Source organism: Crinia signifera, chromosome 2, assembly GCF_055691185.1.
Source record: "Crinia signifera chromosome 2, ASM5569118v1, whole genome shotgun sequence".
Classification (NCBI taxonomy): Eukaryota; Metazoa; Chordata; class Amphibia; order Anura; family Myobatrachidae; genus Crinia; species Crinia signifera.
This window is the reverse complement of record NC_139218.1, coordinates 165,046,780-165,062,617: the sequence shown is the minus strand read 5'-3', so window position 1 is coordinate 165,062,617 and position 15,838 is coordinate 165,046,780.

Sequence of the window (15,838 nt, the reverse complement as noted above, 5' to 3'; positions counted from 1 at the left end):
GAACATTCACGACTGATTGTCTTGCTGGTTAAAGACTATCACATGATGGTCCCAGCTAAAGTAGTAAAATAGAAAACTGTTGGCTGACAGTGCATAAACCAATCGGAATGGATTGTTTTGAATGAGTGTTAGTGATGGCCATTGTTGCCTTTGCCATCGATGTTGTTACCTATAGGTGGTCATCCATTGTATTTGACTGATTGGACCGTGGGCCAATCAGAACACGGGGGCGGGGCTTCACATGTTTCAGGGGGTGGAGCTATATTCCATGTCCCAGGAGATAGCACAACAAATCTTTTCGTTTTAGCTTGACATTGATGGTCCGAAACCATCTGGTTCTCCCCCATCGATGTAAAAACTATGAACATCGACCATAATTTATCGATGTTTTATAAACATCGATGGTCATCCCTAATGAGAATTGCATCAACCAATCACATGGTCTAATATCAAAACTAATTTGCATAAGGAGTTTATTTGCTCTCCATAACTTATTTAGGTCCTTCCTCACCATAGTCTAATTGAAAACCTACAAAACCAGCCAAAGATGGTTGATAACAAGAATGTTCTTGACCAATTGGTTTGTTGGTTGAAGACTGTTGTATGATGGTCCCATCAAAAGTAGTAAAATAGAAAACTGTTGACTTGCCATTGATGTTGTTACATATCGGTGGTCATCCATTGTATTTGATGGACTGGCCTGTGGGCCAATCAGAATATGGGGGCGGGGCTTCACTGGTGTCGTGGGTGGAGCTATGCTCAGTGTCCCAGGAAATAGCAAAACAAAACTAGTAGTTTGAGCTTGACATTGATGGTGTGAAACCATCTGGTTCTCCCCCATCGATGTCAGAACTATTGAACATCGACCATAACCTATAGATGTTTTATAAACATCGATGGCCGATGGCCATCCCTAATGAGTATTGCATCAACCAATCAGATGGTCTAATTTCTAAACTAATTTGCATAAGGGCTTTCTTTGCTCTCCATAACTTACTTAGGTCTTTCCTCACTCTAGTCTTATTGAAAACCAACAAAACTAGCCAAAGATGGTGGGTGACAAGGACATTAACGACTGATTGTCTTGCTGGTTGAAGACTATCACATGATGGTCCCAGCTAAAGTAGTAAAATAGAAAACTGTTGACTGACAGTGCATAAACCAATCGGAATGGATTGTTTTGAATGAGTGTTAGTGATGGCCATTGTTGCCTTTGCCATCGATGTTGTTACCTATAGGTGGTCATCCATTGTATTTGACTGACTGGACCGTGGGCCAATCAGAACACGGGGGCGGGGCTTCACATGTTTCAGAGGGTGGAGCTATATTCCATGTCCCAGGAGATAGCACAACAAATCTTTTCATTTTAGCTTGACATTGATGGTCCGAAACCATCTGGTTCTCCCCCATCGATGTAAAAACTATAAACATCGACCATAATCTATCGATGTTTTATAAACATCGATGGTCATCCATAATGAGAATTGCATCAACCAATCACATGGTCTAATTTCCAAACTAATTTGCATAAGGAATTTATTTGCTCTCCATAACTTATTTAGGTCCTTCCTCACCATAGTCTAATTGAAAACCTACAAAACCAGCCAAAGATGATTGATAACAAGAATGTTCTTGACCAATTGGTTTGTTGGTTGAAGACTGTTGTATGATGGTCCCATCAAAAGTAGTAAAATAGAAAACTGTTGACTTGCCATTGATGTTGTTACATATCGGTGGTCATCCATTGTATTTGATGGACTGGCCTGTGGGCCAATCAGAATATGGGGCAGGGCTTCACTGGTGTCGTGGGTGGAGCTATGCTCAGTGTCCCAGGAAATAGCAAAACAAAACTAGTAGTTTGAGCTTGACATTGATGGTGTGAAACCATCTGGTTCTCCCCCATCGATGTCAAAACTATTGAACATCGACCATAACCTATAGATGTTTTATAAACATCGATGGCCGATGGCCATCCCTAAGAGTATTGCATCAACCAATCAGATGGTCTAATTTCTAAACTAATTTGCATAAGGGCTTTCTTTGCTCTCCATAACTTACTTAGGTCTTTCCTCACCCTGGTCTTATTGAAAACCTACAAAACTAGCCAAAGATGGTGGGTGACAAGAACATTCACGACTGATTATCTTGCTGGTTGAAGACTATCACATGATGGTCCCAGCTAAAGTAGTAAAATAGAAAACTGTTGACTGACAGTGCATAAACCAATCGGAATGGATTGTTTTGAATGAGTGTTAGTGATGGCCATTGTTGCCTATAGGTGGTCATCCATTGTATTTGACTGACTGGACCGTGGGCCAATCAGAACACGGGAGCGGGGCTTCACATGTTTCAGGGGGTGGAGCTATATTCCATGTCCCAGGAGATAGCACAACAAATCTTTTCGTTTTAGCTTGACATTGATGGTGGGAAACCATCTGGTTCTCCCCCATCGATGTAAAAACTATGAACATCGACCATAATCTATCGATGTTTTATAAACATCGATGGTCATCCATAATGAGAATTGCATCAACCAATCACATGGTCTAATTTCCAAACTAATTTGCATAAGGAATTTATTTGCTCTCCATAACTTATTTAGGTCCTTCCTCACCATAGTCTAATTGAAAACCTACAAAACCAGCCAAAGATGGTTGATAACAAGAATGTTCTTGACCGATTGGTTTGTTGGTTGAAGACTGTTGTATGATGGTCCCATCAAAAGTAGTAAAATAGAAAACTGTTGACTTGCCATTGATGTTGTTACATATCGGTGGTCATCCATTGTATTTGATGGACTGGCCTGTGGGCCAATCAGAATATGGGGGCGGGGCTTCACTGGTGTCGTGGGTGGAGCTATGCTCAGTGTCCCAGGAAATAGCAAAACAAAACTAGTAGTTTGAGCTTGACATTGATGGTGTGAAACCATCTGGTTCTCCCCCATCGATGTCAGAACTATTGAACATCGACCATAACCTATAGATGTTTTATAAACATCGATGGCCGATGGCCATCCCTAATGAGTATTGCATCAACCAATCAGATGGTCTAATTTCTAAACTAATTTGCATAAGGGCTTTCTTTGCTCTCCATAACTTACTTAGGTCTTTCCTCACCCTAGTCTTATTGAAAACCTACAAAACTAGCCAAAGATCGTGGGTGACAAGAACATTCACGACTGATTGTCTTGCTGGTTGAAGACTATCACATGATGGTCCCAGCTAATGTAGTAAAATAGAAAACTGTTGACTGACAGTGCATAAACCAATCGGAATGGATTGTTTTGAATGAGTGTTAGTGATGGCCATTGTTGCCTTTGCCATCGATGTTGTTACCTATAGGTGGTTATCCATTGTATTTGACTGACTGGACCGTGGGCCAATCAGAACACGGGGGCGGGGCTTCACATGTTTCAGGGGTGGAGCTATATTCCATGTCCCAGGAGATAGCACAACAAATCTTTTCGTTTTAGCTTGACATTGATGGTCCGAAACCATCTGGTTCTCCCCCATCGATGTAAAAACTATGAACATCGACCATAATTTATCGATGTTTTATAAACATCGATGGTCATCCCTAATGAGAATTGCATCAACCAATCACATGGTCTAATATCAAAACTAATTTGCATAAGGAGTTTATTTGCTCTCCATAACTTATTTAGGTCCTTCCTCACCATAGTCTAATTGAAAACCTACAAAACCAGCCAAAGATGGTTGATAACAAGAATGTTCTTGACCAATTGGTTTGTTGGTTGAAGACTGTTGTATGATGGTCCCATCAAAAGTAGTAAAATAGAAAACTGTTGACTTGCCATTGATGTTGTTACATATCGGTGGTCATCCATTGTATTTGATGGACTGGCCTGTGGGCCAATCAGAATATGGGGGCGGGGCTTCACTGGTGTCGTTGGTGGAGCTATGCTCAGTGTCCCAGGAAATAGCAAAACAAAACTAGTAGTTTGAGCTTGACATTGATGGTGTGAAACCATCTGGTTCTCCCCCATCGATGTTAGAACTATTGAACATCGACCATAACCTATAGATGTTTTATAAACATCGATGGCCGATGGCCATCCCTAATGAGTATTGTATCAACCAATCAGATGGTCTAATTTCTAAACTAATTTGCATAAGGGCTTTCTTTGCTCTCCATAACTTACTTAGGTCTTTCCTCACTCTAGTCTTATTGAAAACCAACAAAACTAGCCAAAGATGGTGGGTGACAAGGACATTAACGACTGATTGTCTTGCTGGTTGAAGACTATCACATGATGGTCCCAGCTAAAGTAGTAAAATAGAAAACTGTTGACTGACAGTGCATAAACCAATCGGAATGGATTGTTTTGAATGAGTGTTAGTGATGGCCATTGTTGCCTTTGCCATCGATGTTGTTACCTATAGGTGGTCATCCATTGTATTTGACTGACTGGACCGTGGGCCAATCAGAACACGGGGGCGGGGCTTCACATGTTTCAGAGGGTGGAGCTATATTCCATGTCCCAGGAGATAGCACAACAAATCTTTTCATTTTAGCTTGACATTGATGGTCCGAAACCATCTGGTTCTCCCCCATCGATGTAAAAACTATAAACATCGACCATAATCTATCGATGTTTTATAAACATCGATGGTCATCCATAATGAGAATTGCATCAACCAATCACATGGTCTAATTTCCAAACTAATTTGCATAAGGAATTTATTTGCTCTCCATAACTTATTTAGGTCCTTCCTCACCATAGTCTAATTGAAAACCTACAAAACCAGCCAAAGATGATTGATAACAAGAATGTTCTTGACCAATTGGTTTGTTGGTTGAAGACTGTTGTATGATGGTCCCATCAAAAGTAGTAAAATAGAAAACTGTTGACTTGCCATTGATGTTGTTACATATCGGTGGTCATCCATTGTATTTGATGGACTGGCCTGTGGGCCAATCAGAATATGGGGCAGGGCTTCACTGGTGTCGTGGGTGGAGCTATGCTCAGTGTCCCAGGAAATAGCAAAACAAAACTAGTAGTTTGAGCTTGACATTGATGGTGTGAAACCATCTGGTTCTCCCCCATCGATGTCAAAACTAATTAACATCGACCATAACCTATAGATGTTTTATAAACATCAATGGCCGATGGCCATCCCTAATGAGTATTACATCAACCAATCAGATGGTCTAATTTCTAAACTAATTTGCATAATGGCTTTATTTGCTCTCCATAACTTACTTAGGTCTTTCCTCACCCTAGTCTTATTGAAAACCTACAAAACTAGCCAAAGATGGTGGGTGACAAGAACATTCACGACTGATTGTCTTGCTGGTTAAAGACTATCACATGATGGTCCCAGCTAAAGTAGTAAAATAGAAAACTGTTGGCTGACAGTGCATAAACCAATCGGAATGGATTGTTTTGAATGAGTGTTAGTGATGGCCATTGTTGCCTTTGCCATCGATGTTGTTACCTATAGGTGGTCATCCATTGTATTTGACTGATTGGACCGTGGGCCAATCAGAACACGGGGGCGGGGCTTCACATGTTTCAGGGGGTGGAGCTATATTCCATGTCCCAGGAGATAGCACAACAAATCTTTTCGTTTTAGCTTGACATTGATGGTCCGAAACCATCTGGTTCTCCCCCATCGATGTAAAAACTATGAACATCGACCATAATTTATCGATGTTTTATAAACATCGATGGTCATCCCTAATGAGAATTGCATCAACCAATCACATGGTCTAATATCAAAACTAATTTGCATAAGGAGTTTATTTGCTCTCCATAACTTATTTAGGTCCTTCCTCACCATAGTCTAATTGAAAACCTACAAAACCAGCCAAAGATGGTTGATAACAAGAATGTTCTTGACCAATTGGTTTGTTGGTTGAAGACTGTTGTATGATGGTCCCATCAAAAGTAGTAAAATAGAAAACTGTTGACTTGCCATTGATGTTGTTACATATCGGTGGTCATCCATTGTATTTGATGGACTGGCCTGTGGGCCAATCAGAATATGGGGGCGGGGCTTCACTGGTGTCGTGGGTGGAGCTATGCTCAGTGTCCCAGGAAATAGCAAAACAAAACTAGTAGTTTGAGCTTGACATTGATGGTGTGAAACCATCTGGTTCTCCCCCATCGATGTCAGAACTATTGAACATCGACCATAACCTATAGATGTTTTATAAACATCGATGGCCGATGGCCATCCCTAATGAGTATTGCATCAACCAATCAGATGGTCTAATTTCTAAACTAATTTGCATAAGGGCTTTCTTTGCTCTCCATAACTTACTTAGGTCTTTCCTCACTCTAGTCTTATTGAAAACCAACAAAACTAGCCAAAGATGGTGGGTGACAAGGACATTAACGACTGATTGTCTTGCTGGTTGAAGACTATCACATGATGGTCCCAGCTAAAGTAGTAAAATAGAAAACTGTTGACTGACAGTGCATAAACCAATCGGAATGGATTGTTTTGAATGAGTGTTAGTGATGGCCATTGTTGCCTTTGCCATCGATGTTGTTACCTATAGGTGGTCATCCATTGTATTTGACTGACTGGACCGTGGGCCAATCAGAACACGGGGGCGGGGCTTCACATGTTTCAGAGGGTGGAGCTATATTCCATGTCCCAGGAGATAGCACAACAAATCTTTTCATTTTAGCTTGACATTGATGGTCCGAAACCATCTGGTTCTCCCCCATCGATGTAAAAACTATAAACATCGACCATAATCTATCGATGTTTTATAAACATCGATGGTCATCCATAATGAGAATTGCATCAACCAATCACATGGTCTAATTTCCAAACTAATTTGCATAAGGAATTTATTTGCTCTCCATAACTTATTTAGGTCCTTCCTCACCATAGTCTAATTGAAAACCTACAAAACCAGCCAAAGATGATTGATAACAAGAATGTTCTTGACCAATTGGTTTGTTGGTTGAAGACTGTTGTATGATGGTCCCATCAAAAGTAGTAAAATAGAAAACTGTTGACTTGCCATTGATGTTGTTACATATCGGTGGTCATCCATTGTATTTGATGGACTGGCCTGTGGGCCAATCAGAATATGGGGCAGGGCTTCACTGGTGTCGTGGGTGGAGCTATGCTCAGTGTCCCAGGAAATAGCAAAACAAAACTAGTAGTTTGAGCTTGACATTGATGGTGTGAAACCATCTGGTTCTCCCCCATCGATGTCAAAACTATTGAACATCGACCATAACCTATAGATGTTTTATAAACATCGATGGCCGATGGCCATCCCTAAGAGTATTGCATCAACCAATCAGATGGTCTAATTTCTAAACTAATTTGCATAAGGGCTTTCTTTGCTCTCCATAACTTACTTAGGTCTTTCCTCACCCTGGTCTTATTGAAAACCTACAAAACTAGCCAAAGATGGTGGGTGACAAGAACATTCACGACTGATTATCTTGCTGGTTGAAGACTATCACATGATGGTCCCAGCTAAAGTAGTAAAATAGAAAACTGTTGACTGACAGTGCATAAACCAATCGGAATGGATTGTTTTGAATGAGTGTTAGTGATGGCCATTGTATTTGACTGACTGGACCGTGGGCCAATCAGAACACGGGAGCGGGGCTTCACATGTTTCAGGGGGTGGAGCTATATTCCATGTCCCAGGAGATAGCACAACAAATCTTTTCGTTTTAGCTTGACATTGATGGTGGGAAACCATCTGGTTCTCCCCCATCGATGTAAAAACTATGAACATCGACCATAATCTATCGATGTTTTATAAACATCGATGGTCATCCATAATGAGAATTGCATCAACCAATCACATGGTCTAATTTCCAAACTAATTTGCATAAGGAATTTATTTGCTCTCCATAACTTATTTAGGTCCTTCCTCACCATAGTCTAATTGAAAACCTACAAAACCAGCCAAAGATGGTTGATAACAAGAATGTTCTTGACCAATTGGTTTGTTGGTTGAAGACTGTTGTATGATGGTCCCATCAAAAGTAGTAAAATAGAAAACTGTTGACTTGCCATTGATGTTGTTACATATCGGTGGTCATCCATTGTATTTGATGGACTGGCCTGTGGGCCAATCAGAATATGGGGGCGGGGCTTCACTGGTGTCGTGGGTGGAGCTATGCTCAGTGTCCCAGGAAATAGCAAAACAAAACTAGTAGTTTGAGCTTGACATTGATGGTGTGAAACCATCTGGTTCTCCCCCATCGATGTCAGAACTATTGAACATCGACCATAACCTATAGATGTTTTATAAACATCGATGGCCGATGGCCATCCCTAATGAGTATTGCATCAACCAATCAGATGGTCTAATTTCTAAACTAATTTGCATAAGGGCTTTCTTTGCTCTCCATAACTTACTTAGGTCTTTCCTCACCCTAGTCTTATTGAAAACCTACAAAACTAGCCAAAGATCGTGGGTGACAAGAACATTCACGACTGATTGTCTTGCTGGTTGAAGACTATCACATGATGGTCCCAGCTAATGTAGTAAAATAGAAAACTGTTGACTGACAGTGCATAAACCAATCGGAATGGATTGTTTTGAATGAGTGTTAGTGATGGCCATTGTTGCCTTTGCCATCGATGTTGTTACCTATAGGTGGTTATCCATTGTATTTGACTGACTGGACCGTGGGCCAATCAGAACACGGGGGCGGGGCTTCACATGTTTCAGGGGTGGAGCTATATTCCATGTCCCAGGAGATAGCACAACAAATCTTTTCGTTTTAGCTTGACATTGATGGTGGGAAACCATCTGGTTCTCCCCCATCGATGTAAAAACTATGAACATCGACCATAATCTATCGATGTTTTATAAACATCGATGGTCATCCATAATGAGAATTGCATCAACCAATCACATGGTCTAATTTCCAAACTAATTTGCATAAGGAATTTATTTGCTCTCCATAACTTATTTAGGTCCTTCCTCACCATAGTCTAATTGAAAACCTACAAAACCAGCCAAAGATGGTTGATAACAAGAATGTTCTTGACCAATTGGTTTGTTGGTTGAAGACTGTTGTATGATGGTCTCATCAAAAGTAGTTAAATAGAAAACTGTTGACTTGCCATTGATGTTGTTACATATCGGTGGTCATCCATTGTATTTGATGGACTGGCCTGTGGGCCAATCAGAATATGGGGGCGGGGCTTCACTGGTGTCGTGGGTGGAGCTATGCTCAGTGTCCCAGGAAATAGCAAAACAAAACTAGTAGTTTGAGCTTGACATTGATGGTGTGAAACCATCTGGTTCTCCCCCATCGATGTCAAAACTATTGAACATCGACCATAACCTATAGATGTTTTATAAACATCGATGGCCGATGGCCATCCCTAATGAGTATTGCATCAACCAATCAGATGGTCTAATTTCTAAACTGATTTGCATAAGGGCTTTCTTTGCTCTACATAACTTACTTAGGTCTTTCCTCACCCTAGTCTTATTGAAAACCTACAAAACTAGCCAAAAATGGTGGTTGACAAGAACATTCACGACTGATTGTCTTGCTGGTTGAAGACTATCACATGATGGTCCCAGCTAAAGTAGTAAAATAGAAAACTGTTGACTGACAGTGCATAAACCAATCGGAATGGATTGTTTTGAATGAGTGTTAGTGATGGCCATTGTTGCCTTTGCCATCGATGTTGTTACCTATAGGTGGTCATCCATTGTATTTGACTGACTGGACCGTGGGCCAATCAGAACACGGGGGCGGGGTTTCACATGTTTCAGGGGGTGGAGCTATATTCCATGTCCCAGGAGATAGCACAACAAATATTTTCGTTTTAGCTTGACATTGATGGTGGCAAACCATCTGGTTCTCCCCCATCAATGTAAAAACTATGAACATCGACCATAATCTATCGATGTTTTATAAACATCGATGGTCATCCCTAATGAGAATTGCATCAACCAATCACACGGTCTAATTTCCAAAACTAATTTGCATAAGGAATTTATTTGCTCTCCATAACTTATTCAGGTCCTTCCTCACCATAGTCTAATTGAAAACATACAAAACCAGCCAAAGATGGTTGATAACAAGAATGTTCTTGACCAATTGGTTTGTTGGTTGAAGACTGTTGTATGATGGTCCCATCAAAATTAGTAAAATAGAAAACTGTTGACTTGCCATTGATGTTGTTACATATTGGTGGTCATCCATTGTATTTGATGGACTGGCCTGTGGGCCAATCAGAATATGGGGGCGGGACTTCACTGGTGTCGTGGGTGGAGCTATGCTCAGTGTCCCAGGAAATAGCAAAACAAAACTAGTAGTTTGAGCTTGACATTGATGGTGTGAAACCATCTGGTTCTCCCCCATCGATGTCAAAACTATTGAACATCGACCATAACCTATAGATGTTTTATAAACATCGATGGCCGATGGCCATCCCTAATGAGTATTGCATCAACCAATCAGATGGTCTAATTTCTAAACTGATTTGCATAAGGGCTTTCTTTGCTCTACATAACTTACTTAGGTCTTTCCTCACCCTAGTCTTATTGAAAACCTACAAAACTAGCCAAAAATGGTGGGTGACAAGAACATTCACGACTGATTGTCTTGCTGGTTGAAGACTATCACATGATGGTCCCAGCTAAAGTAGTAAAATAGAAAACTGTTAAATGACAGTGCATAAACCAATCGGAATGGATTGTTTTGAATGAGTGTTAGTGATGGCCATTGTTGCCGTTGCCTTTGCCATCGATGTTGTTACCTATAGGTGGTCATCCATTGTATTTGACTGACTGGACCGTGGGCCAATCAGAACACGGGGGCGGGGCTTCACATGGTTCAGGGGGTGGAGCTATATTCCATGTCCCAGGAGATAGCACAACAAATATTTTCGTTTTAGCTTGACATTGATGGTGGGAAACCATCTGGTTCTCCCCCATCAATGTAAAAACTATGAACATCGACCATAATCTATCGATGTTTTATAAACATCGATGGTCATCCCTAATGAGAATTGCATCAACCAATCACACGGTCTAATTTCCAAACTAATTTGCATAAGGAATTTATTTGCTCTCCATAACTTATTCAGGTCCTTCCTCACCATAGTCTAATTGAAAACATACAAAACCAGCCAAAGATGGTTGATAACAAGAATGTTCTTGACCAATTGGTTTGTTGGTTGAAGACTGTTGTATGATGGTCCCATCAAAAGTAGTAAAATAGAAAACTGTTGACTTGCCATTGATGTTGTTACATATCGGTGGTCATCCATTGTATTTGATGGACTGGCCTGTGGGCCAATCAGAATATGGGGGCGGGGCTTCACTGGTGTCGTGGGTGGAGCTATGCTCAGTGTCCCAGGAAATAGCAAAACAAAACTAGTAGTTTGAGCTTGACATTGATGGTGTGAAACCATCTGGTTCTCCCCCATCGATGTCAAAACTATTGAACATCGACCATAACCTATAGATGTTTTATAAACATCGATGGCCGATGGCCATCCCTAATGAGTATTGCATCAACCAATCAGATGGTCTAATTTCTAAACTAATTTGCATAAGGGCTTTATTTGCTCTCCATAACTTACTTAGGTCTTTCCTCACCCTAGTCTTATTGAAAACCTACAAAACTAGCCAAAGATGGTGGGTGACAAGAACATTCATGACTGATTGTCTTGCTGGTTGAAGACTATCACATGATGGTCCCAGCTAAAGTAGTAAAATAGAAAACTGTTGACTGACAGTGCATAAACCAATCGGAATGGATTGTTTTGAATGAGTGTTAGTGATGGCCATTGTTGCCTTTGCCATCGATGTTGTTACCTATAGGTGGTCATCCATTGTATTTGACTGACTGGACCGTGGGCCAATCAGAACATGGGGGCGGGGCTTCACATGTTTCAGGGGGTGGAGCTATATTCCATGTCCCAGGAGATAGCACAACAAATCTTTTCGTTTTAGCTTGACATTGATGGTGGGAAACCATCTGGTTCTCCCCCATCGATGTAAAAACTATGAACATCGACCATAATCTATCGATGTTTTATAAACATTGATGGTCATCCCTAATGAGTATTGCATCAACCAATCACAAGGTCTAATTTCCAAACTAATTTGCATAAGGAATTTATTTGTTCTCCATAACTTATTTAGGTCCTTCCTCACCATAGTCTAATTGAAAACCTACAAAACCAGCCAAAGATGGTTGATAACAAGAATGTTCTTGACCAATTGGTTTGTTTGTTGAAGACTGTTGTATGATGGTCCCATCAAAAGTAGTAAAATAGAAAACTGTTGACTTGCCATTGATGTTGTTACATATCGGTGGTCATCCATTGTATTTGATGGACTAGCCTGTGGGCCAATCAGAATATGGGGGCGGGGCGGGGCTTCACTGGTGTCATGGGTGGAGCTATGCTCAGTGTCCCAGGAAATAGCAAAACAAAACTAGTAGTTTGAGCTTGACATTGATGGTGTGAAACCATCTGGTTCTCCCCCATCGATGTCAAAACTATTGAACATCGACCATAACCTATAGATGTTTTATAAACATCGATCGCCGATGGCCATCCCTAATGAGTATTGCATCAACCAATCAGATGGTCTAATTTCTAAACTAATTTGCATAAGGGCTTTCTTTGCTCTCCATAACTTACTTAGGTCTTTCCTCACCCTAGTCTTATTGAAAACCTACAAAACTAGCCAAAGATGGTGGGTGACAAGAACATTCATGACTGATTGTCTTGCTGGTAGAAGACGATCACTTGATGGTCCCAGCTAAAATAGTAAAATAGAAAACTGTTGACTGACAGTGCATAAACCAATCGGAATGGATTGTTTTGAATGAGTGTTAGTGATGGCCATTGTTGCCTTTGCCATCGATGTTGTTACCTATAGGTGGTCATCCATTGTATTTGACTGACTGGACCGTGGGCCAATCAGAACACGGGGGCGGGGCTATATTCCATGTCCCAGGAGATAGCACAAAAAATCTTTTCGTTTTAGCTTGACATTGATGGTGGGAAACCATCTGGTTCTCCTCCATCGATGTAAAAACTATGAACATCGACCATAATCTATCGATGTTTAATGAACATCGATGGTCATCCCTAATGAGAATTGCATCAACCAATCACACGGTCTAATTTCCAAACTAATTTGCATAAGGAATTTATTTGCTCTCTATAACTTATTTAGGTCCTTCCTCACCATAGTCTAATTGAAAACCTACAAAACCAGCCAAAGATGGTTGATAACAAGAATGTTCTTGACCAATTGGTTTGTTGGTTGAAGACTGTTGTATGATGGTCTCATCAAAAGTAGTTAAATAGAAAACTGTTGACTTGCCATTGATGTTGTTACATATCGGTGGTCATCCATTGTATTTGATGGACTGGCCTGTGGGCCAATCAGAATATGGGGGCGGGGCTTCACTGGTGTCGTGGGTGGAGCTATGCTCAGTGTCCCAGGAAATAGCAAAACAAAACTAGTAGTTTGAGCTTGACATTGATGGTGTGAAACCATCTGGTTCTCCCCCATCGATGTCAAAACTATTGAACATCGACCATAACCTATAGATGTTTTATAAACGCCGATGGCCATCCCTAATGAGTATTGCATCAACCAATCAGATGATCTAATTTCTAAACTAATTTGCATAAGGGCTTTCTTTGCTCTACATAACTTACTTAGGTCTTTCCTCACCCTAGTCTTATTGAAAACCTACAAAACTAGCCAAAAATGGTGGGTGACAAGAACATTCACGACTGATTGTCTTTCTGGTTGAAGACTATCACATGATGGTCCCAGCTAAAGTAGTAAAATAGAAAACTGTTAAATGACAGTGCATAAACCAATCGGAATGGCTTGTTTTGAATGAGTGTTAGTGATGGCCATTGTTGCCTTTGCCATCGATGTTGTTACCTATAGGTGGTCATCCATTGTATTTGACTGACTGTACCGTGGGCCAATCAGAACATGGGGGCGGGGCTTCACATGTTTCAGGGGGTGGAGCTATATTCCATGTCCCAGGAGATAGCACAACAAATATTTTCGTTTTAGCTTGACATTGATGGTGGGAAACCATCTGGTTCTCCCCCATCAATGTAAAAACTATGAACATCGACCATAATCTATCGATGTTTTATAAACATCGATGGTCATCCCTAATGAGAATTGCATCAACCAATCACACGGTCTAATTTCCAAACTAATTTGCATAAGGAATTTATTTGCTCTCCATAACTTATTCAGGTCCTTCCTCACCATAGTCTAATTGAAAACATACAAAACCAGCCAAAGATGGTTGATAACAAGAATGTTCTTGACCAATTGGTTTGTTGGTTGAAGACTGTTGTATGATGGTCCCATCAAAAGTAGTAAAATAGAAAACTGTTGACTTGCCATTGATGTTGTTACATATCGGTGGTCATCCATTGTATTTGATGGACTGGCCTGTGGGCCAATCAGAATATGGGGGCGGGGCTTCACTGGTGTCGTGGGTGGAGCTATGCTCAGTGTCCCAGGAAATAGCAAAACAAAACTAGTAGTTTGAGCTTGACATTGATGGTGTGAAACCATCTGGTTCTCCCCCATCGATGTCAAAACTATTGAACATCGACCATAACCTATAGATGTTTTATAAACATCGATGGCCGATGGCCATCCCTAATGAGTATTGCATCAACCAATCAGATGGTCTAATTTCTAAACTAATTTGCATAAGGGCTTTATTTGCTCTCCATAACTTACTTAGGTCTTTCCTCACCCTAGTCTTATTGAAAACCTACAAAACTAGCCAAAGATGGTGGGTGACAAGAACATTCATGACTGATTGTCTTGCTGGTTGAAGACTATCACATGATGGTCCCAGCTAAAGTAGTAAAATAGAAAACTGTTGACTGACAGTGCATAAACCAATCGGAATGGATTGTTTTGAATGAGTGTTAGTGATGGCCATTGTTGCCTTTGCCATCGATGTTGTTACCTATAGGTGGTCATCCATTGTATTTGACTGACTGTACCGTGGGCCAATCAGAACATGGGGGCGGGGCTTCACATGTTTCAGGGGGTGGAGCTATATTCCATGTCCCAGGAGATAGCACAACAAATCTTTTCGTTTTAGCTTGACATTGATGGTGGGAAACCATCTGGTTCTCCCCCATCGATGTAAAAACTATGAACATCGACCATAATATATCGATGTTTTATAAACATCGATAGTCATCCCTAATGAGAATTGCATCAACCAATCACATGGTCTAATTTCCAAACTAATTTGCATAAGGAATTTATTTGCTCTCCATAACTTATTTAGGTCCTTCCTCACCATAGTCTAATTGAAAACCTACAAAGCCAGCCAAAGATGGTTGATAACAAGAATGTTCTTGACCAATTGGTTTGTTGGTTGAAGACTGTTATATGATGGTCCCATCAAAAGTATTAAAATAGAAAACTGTTGACTTGCCATTGATGTTGTTACATATCGGTGGTCATCCATTGTATTTGATGGACTGGCCTGTGGGCCAATCAGAATATGGGGGCGGGGCTTCACTGGTGTCGTGGGTGGAGCTATGCTCAGTGTCCCAGGAAATAGCAAAACAAAACTAGTAGTTTGAGCTTGACATTGATGGTGTGAAACCATCTGGTTCTCCCCCATCGATGTCAAAACTATTGAACATCGACCATAACCTATAGATGTTTTATAAACATCGATGGCCGATGGCCGATGGCCATCCCTAATGAGTATTGCATCAACCAATCAGATGGTCTAATTTCTAAACTAATTTGCATAAGGGCTATCTTTGCTCTCCATAACTTACTTAGGTCTTTCCTCACCCTAGTCTTATTGAAAACCTACAAAACT